Genomic DNA, 7,225 nt, shown 5'->3' on the forward strand with positions numbered 1-7,225 from the left:
CTTCATCAGTCCATACGTAGGAGAAACTTGAAGAACAGGAGGAGAATGAGGTAATCAGTCCCTCAAATTGAGTCGATGTGTTCAGTCCATCAATCTTGAATAGAATACGGCATATGAGCTGAGAAGCAGCTTATAAGAAGCAGCTTATGAGAAGCAGCTTATAGACTGATGGACTGAACACATCGACTCAAGGTTGAGGGACTGATTACCTCATTCTCCTCCTGTTCTTCAAGTTTCTCCTACGTATGGACTGATGAAGCCACTGTGTGGCGAAACGTTTCCTCAATAAAGATACCCAAGAGTTGCACATGTGTCTAATTTATCAGTTCATCAGGTATAGCATCATTCCAAGTACAGTGGACCCCCGCATAACGATTACCTCCGAATGCGACCAATTATGTAAGTGTATTTATGTAAGTGCGTTTGTACGTGTATGTTTGGGGGTCTGAAATGGACTAATCTACTTCACAATATTCCTTATGGGAATAAATTCGGTCAGTACTGGCACCTGAACATACTTATGGAGTGAAAAAATATCGTTAACCAGGGGTTATATAAATATCGCTATCAATTCAGGTGGCTTCTGTTATTTCAGTCTTGTTCTGTGTGGTACAGCCTCGTATTCATCTTGGCTGTGAGTTTTATCTTCGTGTTATTTTCAATTTTTTCTCTGTTTCAATTTTGTCTACTGTTGAAGGTAGTCTGTTTTTTTCCTTTGACGTGCTGTGAAGAATTATTAATTTATATTTGTTGATATTGTCTATCTCTTCAGTTCTTTAGTTATTTTAATATTCATTTTATTATTAATAAATGTGTATTATTCATAAATAACAAAAAGGCACAATACCGTGACTGGAACGATACACAAATAACCCGCACATAAAAGAGAGAAGCTTACGACGACGTTTCGGTCCGACTTGGACCATTGACAAAGTCACACTGGCAGTGTGACTTTGTCAATGGTCCAAATCGGACCGAAACGTCGTCGTAAGCTTCTCTCTTTTATGTGCGGGTTATTTGTGTAAATGTGTATTGTACTTTCTTAAGACTGTTCAGTGACATGCCGTGTGCTGCCCAGTAACTATGTAGGAGATAGTTATTGACCCTTGTAATGCATGGACAGTCTCTGACACTGGGTCTCCTACTAAGCCTAGACCAGATCCTAACTCTATTAGCAGGATATTATCTTCAATGAGTTCTGGTGCGAGTAGTCAATATATTCGTAATAATAACAATACGGCCCAATTTCTACCCATTTTCACAGGTGATCTGGAGCTACTGGAGTTCTTACTAGCCATCAAGGCCAAAGTGAACAATCAAGCCCAAAGTCAGGCAGCAGCTTACGCGCATCTGTTCAGATTAGCATAGAGTAATCTCCCGATTGTTCGTTTAAATCTCGTGGCCTCAGTCGCTAATCGCAAACTTTAAGACTTGATCTCGTTCAAAAAACTCTTCCGTGACCTCCGTTTTCGCTTAAAATGCAGTGATCTATATTTTATGTTACTTGAAATAGTATTAGCGAAACAATTACCTGTAAAATATTGAGGCGATTTCACATGTCGTATGGAAAGGATTTTAGAACTTTTCGTCTTCTCAGCAGTGCAAAACTGTGATCAATTTAAACTATGGCAAAGTAGATGTTCTTGATGTTATTTAACGAGTTGTCTTGCTGCTTCATTGCCAGCTTTTAATGCTATTCGTTGAACTTCAAAAAATGAACTTTCCAGACGAACCTAATATTATAAATGTAGTGATTCGTACAGTAATCCTTTCACTGTCGAACCCGAGAATTATGGAACCTTAGCAGCGGTTGACGCTAGTGAAACGTATCTCAAATACACAAATAATCTGTACGTAGGAGAAATAAACTTACGACGATGTTTCAGTCCGACCTGGACTATTAACTAGTCACACTGTGTGTTATTAGTCACACTGTGTGTAAGTAATTAATAGTCCAAGTCGAACCGTAGTGTGTTCTGTTTGTGTATTGCTGCAGTCACTGTATTGTATTGTATTAGGGGAGACATGATAGCGACATACAAAATACTGCGAGGAATAGATACGGTGGACAGACACAGGATATTCCAGAGATGGGACACAGAGAGAAGGGGTCACGATTGGAAGTTGAAGACTCAGATGAGTCAAAGGAATGTTAGGAAGTATTTCTTCAGTCATAGAGTTGTCATTAAGTGGAACAGTCTGGCAAGTGATGTAGTGGAGGCAAGAACCATACATAGTTTTAAAAGGAGGTATGATAAAGCTCATAGAGCAGGGAGAGAGAGAGGACGTAGTAGCGGTCAGTGAAGAGGCGGGGCCAGGAGCTGAGTCTTGACCCCTGCAACCACAAATAGGCGAGTACAAATTGGTGAGTATACACACACACACACACACACACACACACACACACACTCACACTCACACTCACACTCAAGTAAATTAAGCTAAACTACGGTGAAGTGGGATCTTTGTATGGTTAACATAACAGAGATGATTTAGCATCTTAAAACGTACTTCACCTATAAGAACAAGGCTATACTACTTCTGTTTATATACATATTACCTAATACAGGCTATACACAAGCTATAACTAATATATGCTGTCTACACAACTCGTACATTGTAGAAACATAAACATTTGCAGTTTAATGTGATCCTTTATTGACAACGTTTCGCCCACACAGTGGACTTTTTCAAGTCACAAACAGATCTTAAACTGCATATGTGTTTGTTTCCATTGTGTCAGTATTTTATACCATTTATTTTCATCGTACATTGTACTAAACGCAGAGAAGCGAGGGCATACATGTACAACACCACGTACGAACACTGACACACAAGCCTCGTTCAATCTCGGATCATGACAACATTATCACTTGACAAATGAGATATCAATGTACATTTTGCCAGCGACAGAGACCCAGAGAGAACCTTTGACATGGAGATTAAGGGACCAGAACTTTAATCTATCTGTTAGAAAAGCATAAATAATTTTAAAGTGATTACACAGATGGGGGAACTCACAATGCCAATCGGATTTTCCGATTATTTTTTTTTTAAGAATTACTGGTGTAATTACAAGAGGGAGATGGAGGTGGTAAAGGTAGTAATGGAGCTGATATTTTGGGTGAGGTTGTGGTGTTAGTGATAACTGTAGTAGTGGTAGCGATAAGTGATAGTTGTGGTGGTGGTGATAATAGTGATAATTGTAGTAGTGGTGATAATAGTGTTGTGTGGAGGTGATAATAGTGATAATTGTGGTAGTGGTGGTAAGAGTGATAGTGATGGCGGTGATGGTGGATTCAATGGAACAGGCATAAATGTGAAAGCCAGTGACAGGTATTGTGAAATTAACATGGAAGTTTGGGGGGGGATGAAATACCTTGAATAGAGGTATATATAACGTTATCTAAGAATAAGCCACCCTAAGCCCCTATGCTTCGTAAACTAAACAAAATCTAAAACAACTGGTCAATACTTTAAGTCTGTTTACCAGGAAGGGCAGGTAAACTCACCTTTATAAAAATATATGCAACAATATATACAACACAAAAATCTGCCTTTAATACATTTCACGTATTACAAAATAACACACTAGTACACTGCTACTAGTTAAAGTTAGGCCACATGTCTTTTGGCTTTAGAAACCGAAGCCAGTTGTACAGGCAAAACGTTCGGACGAAAAGAGATACCCAAGTGTTGCACATGTGCCTTATTTACACGAAAACGGACACACGGATGGACTGATGGCCAGAAAGAGTTAAATGAGTAAAATCAGGATCTCCACAGCACACCTATGTTCTAAATTACGTTTCCTCAGGATTCAGTTTAATCAAGTTGGAGGCAATTACCTTAGGCAGTGGTATTACTTATTTACACAAGTGCCTTGGATTTATATGGATTCCTCCTTCCAAATCACAATGACAGACCTGTATGTAGGCCGAAATAAGAGTACTTGAAGAATAATGTTTTGTCACCAAGGGTGAACCTCAGTATTTAATAAATTTTCAATATGTATCCAGGGAGTTGAAAAATCAAATATAAATACTACTTAAAATGGTTTGTATCTGTATCTATATTAAGAATTAAATAGTGCTTATTAGTAAACAAAACCCAGTGTACTCTCTCGCATTTTATATATTTACATAGTATTGCGTTTTTACGAGTTAGAATGACTGTTTGAATATGCACTATGTACACTCTGGTCAACAATTTACACCATGCCTAACCCTTCTAGGGTTGGGTAGGTGCCTGAGCCCGAGCTTACAGCTCAAAACACTGTCATTCCCATTAGCTCCCCTGGGGCGGGGATGGCAGACCAGAGGGGACAGTTGGTCCCAAAGATGAGGAGGTACTTATGCCTCCTTCCATGGGAGACTTAGGTCTCAGACACTCCCTAAAGAGGGAGCCAAGGCTGGGCCACCACTTGGAAAAGGCCCGGGCCGGGAAAATTACCGGCGAATCTTTACGAATAATAATAATACTAATCTGGTCAACATATATATAAAATATGTCCAATGCTGTAAGACTGTCAACTCTTTAACCAACGAGAACAAATATGGAACAAAAGCGACTGTCAAACACGCTACTATGGACACACACAGGTCCTAAAACGAAAGTTCCATTTACAATGTTAAGGAGCGTAATTCCGGTTTCCTGACTGCAACAGCGCACAACATAGAGTATTTAGAGACAAGCTTTGGACAGAGGTATCATAACAGAAATGTCATGTAACCATTCACAAGACATACTTATGGATTCTTTTTAAAATCCTTAGGACATGTAACGCACAAGAACACAAGAGTACTATTATACACATTGAGTTACCGCCAGTTATGTTTAAAGATTTACAAAACCTTTTAAGAATTCTTAAAAGTGAAGATCAGGAAAGAATCAGTGAACCAACAGCAGCACTTCCACACTGAACCAGCGATAAGCTTCGAGAGACCCAGAGAGAGAGAGAGAGAGAGAGAGAGAGAGAGAGAGAGAGAGAGAGAGAGAGAGATAGGGAGATAGGAAGCCCTCCCATCCAGGTAGCTTCCATTAAGTTCTGAGAAGCTGGCGTGGGTGAACGATAATCACAGGAATATTGTTCACTCACCTATGAAAGTATAGTTAAATGGTATCATACAGCAGTGAAAAGTGACACACAGACGTGAAACAGGTCTTTGTGCCATTAGGAGAAGCACAGGAAAAGCATAGGAAAAAGAGGCGAAATCTAGAGCACAGATTTTATCTTATGAAACTGATAAGTTATCACATACACAGTTATCACATATCCTACACAGATGCTACTCAGTTCAAGTCTGGAGACAATAACAGTAATGTAAATTTTATGATATTAGATAAAAAATATTTTGTGAGCAAACCTTACAAAGTATAATAAATAGTTAACACAAAACAGACACTTGTTAAAGTTTATGTCTACATCATAACCTTAATAAACTTCCACACTGATATGTTTTTCACAAAATTGCCTAAGTGTTTGTAGGTCACTTTCTAGGCACATTACAGTGGTAGACTTGTCAGTATCTCGTCGCTAAATACATTGGAATCAAGATTACAGTTTGCGTATGACTTTGTATGATTAAATATGCGAGAGAGGCCCTTAACTGCTTGATTGTGTTTATGACTCAGGAAATCGTAATGACACGATTGCTAACCTTCCAATGATGTATAAATATATCTAGTTGGACGAATCTTACTGTAGCTAGCTGGCCCAGTGGCTAGCTAGTCGGTCTGGAGTTTTATGATTGATCGCGGGTTCTATTCCCGCCCGTGGTTTGGTTTGTGTTTACATGGGTGTGTGTTAATGAAGCTGCTTATTAAATTACATATATGCATTGCTTTCAGTGCTCCTTAAAGTAAAAAAAAACATATTAACTATAGCATATTATAATGTATAACTGTAACAGTCTGAGTTACTCATGAATAACTGTAAGTGTGTGTTACTTATGAATAACTGTGTAACAGTCTGTGTTACTCATGAATAACAGTAACAGTCTGACTTACTCATGGACAGTTAACAGTTTATCTTACTGTGATATATTTAAAGAACTGAGAGTTGACTGGTTGTAGGAGTGAATTTACACGTGACCTCCATATAGGTGATTTCCTTTCCCGGTTCTTCCTGACCCTCGGTATACCTCGAGATCTTTACTGCTAATACTACACAAAAACATAACAGAGGAGGAACACTGAAACAGACCTTCTCAAATCCAACCACTAATAGAAATATTTGTATATATGTTGGTAGAATTACCGACGATATGTAACGTAAGAGGACACAAGTACAACTAATGTGACATTTTATTGTTACATTATTTGCACTTGTGTCCTTTTATCTAATATCTTTACTTACGAATGATCAGCGTCATCCAGAAAATACTTGTAAATCATTGTTTTGAGAGAGACTGCTGTCTAGCAAGCAAAGAAAAAAGTGTTAGTTGTCATTTAGCCTGACAGAACTGTGTGAATAAATTTACATAATCTAACACTGTTAAAGACGATTTAGAATACATTGTTCATTCTGCCGTGGCGTTCAACTTTCTAATTTTTAAATATAAATGAAATTTCATTTAGTGATTTTTATTTTCATTGCGTTATATCTCTCTTAACGGCATAAAAAGTACTCATCTTAGGTTGTTACCTGAGGTATTTATCAGACATAAAATGGCTCAGTATTGAAGTACACATTACAAGTCTTTTTATACTGTTTATCGGCTTGTTGGTCCAGTAAACATCAAGTCGCAATATACGGCAGTGCCAGTCCCGTAAACATCAAGTCACAATATGCGGCAGTGGCAGCCAGCAGTCATAAAAGCGACTCCCAGAGGAACAGCTTACCTCTGTCAGACAAGAACGTCAAATCCTCCTGGACTGCACACACGCGCGCGCGCACACACACACACGCTCTCTGGAACTTCAGGAGCTCAAGGGTTGCTTCAGTCGCCTCTCAGGATCCCGCTGGGCTGCCTGTAGAAGAAAGCGTAAGATAGTAGAATATTGCTTGTTTTTTCACGTAGGGAGGGAAAGGGACTGGATCGTCTTGTCTGATAATCACAACTAGGTCGCTAATTACTGTGTGATAGTTCAGGGAAGGAGGGGAGGGGGTGGTGCCAGGACGACGTTAGGAGATGGTGGCAAGAGAAGGTTAGGTGAATGGGTGATGGCAAAAAGTAACGTGTTGTTGGCAGGAGGAAGTAGATGGTGGTGGTGGCGGCAGGAG

General features: G+C 39.2%; 1 protein-coding gene across 1 annotated transcript in view; it reads right to left on the reverse strand.

The window, feature by feature from the left end:
• The window catches only part of Cbp53E (Calbindin 53E), a 182,706-nt gene extending 175,731 nt beyond the window's left edge, over positions 1-6,975 (reverse strand). The window contains exon 1 of the mRNA XM_070101331.1: positions 6,844-6,975. The gene's annotated coding sequence lies outside the window, so the exon portion shown is untranslated. The remainder of the gene's footprint in view (positions 1-6,843) is intronic.
• Between the last annotated feature and the right edge of the window lie 250 nt (positions 6,976-7,225).

The sequence above is a fragment of the Cherax quadricarinatus genome, chromosome 76, assembly GCF_038502225.1.
Source record: "Cherax quadricarinatus isolate ZL_2023a chromosome 76, ASM3850222v1, whole genome shotgun sequence".
NCBI classification, from domain to species: domain Eukaryota; kingdom Metazoa; phylum Arthropoda; class Malacostraca; order Decapoda; family Parastacidae; genus Cherax; species Cherax quadricarinatus.